Genomic DNA, 1,315 nt, shown 5'->3' with positions numbered 1-1,315 from the left:
TGGGAGGGTGGGTCGTAGGGGGGGGACGTGGACCTGACCAGGTAGTCACGGAGGGAACGGTCTTTGCGGAAGGCGGAAAGGGGTGGGGAGGGAAATATATCCCTGGAGGATAGTGGGCTAGTGTAGGTTAGGTGGGCTTGGATCGGCGCTACATCGAGGGCCAAAGGGCCTGTACTGCGCTGTATTTTTCTATGTTCTATAACAGAAGGCTGCTTTAGTGACTGGCCCCCAGTGCCCAGTGGCATTCCACAGAATCTTGGTTGTCTGGCAGAAAGCAAAGAGTGGGCATAAACAGTCCTTCTCAGGGTGATATTCAGTGACAAGTAGTGTTCTGCTAGGCTCAGTGTTGGGAACCACAGCTTTTCACCTCATATATTAATGATCCAGAGTCATAGAGTCTTAGAGGTGTACAGTACGGAAATAGACCCTTTGGTCCATCTCATTCATGCTGACCAGATATCCTAACCCAATCTAGTCCCATTTGACAGCACTTAGCCCATGTCCCTCTAAACTCTTCCTATCCATATAGCCATCCAAATGCCTCTTAAATGTTGCAATTGTACCAGCCTCCGCCACATCCTCTGGCAGCTCATTCCATACATGTACCACCCTCTGCGTGAAAAAGTTGCCCCTTAGGTCTCTTTTAAATTTTTCCCCTCTCACCCTAAACCTAAGCCCTCTAGTTCTGGACCCTCCCACCCCATGGAAAAGACCTTGTCTATTTATCCTATCCATGCCCCTCATGATTTTATAAACCTCTATAAAGACACCCCTCAGCCTCTAATGCTCCAGAGAAAACAGCCCCAGCCTATTCAGCCTCTCCCTGTAGCTTAAATCCTCCAACCCTGGCAACATCCTTGTAAATCTTTTAGATTTTAGATAAGTTTAGATTCGTTTCCCTACAGAGTGCAAACAGGCCCTTCGGTTCAACCAGTCCACACCGACCCTCCGATGAGTAACCCAACCAGACCCATTTCCCTCTGACTAATGCACCTAACACCATGGGCAATTTAGAACATAGAACATAGAACAGTACAGCACAGAACAGGCCCTTCAGCCCACGATGTTGTGCTGACCACTGATCCTCATGTATGCACCCTCAAATTTCTGTGACTATATGCATGTCGAGGAGTCTCTTAAATGTCCCCAATGACCTTGCTTCCACAACTGCTGCTGGCAACGCATTCCATGCTCTCACAACTCTCTGTGTAAAGAACCCGCCTCTGACATCCCCTCTATACTTTCCTCCAAAAAGCTTAAAACTATGACCCCTCGTGTTAGTCATTTCTGCCCTGGGAAATAATCTCTGGCTATC

The sequence above is a fragment of the Chiloscyllium plagiosum genome, chromosome 2 (genome assembly GCF_004010195.1).
Source record: "Chiloscyllium plagiosum isolate BGI_BamShark_2017 chromosome 2, ASM401019v2, whole genome shotgun sequence".
NCBI classification, from domain to species: domain Eukaryota; kingdom Metazoa; phylum Chordata; class Chondrichthyes; order Orectolobiformes; family Hemiscylliidae; genus Chiloscyllium; species Chiloscyllium plagiosum.
Note: the sequence above shows the minus strand (reverse complement) of the source record.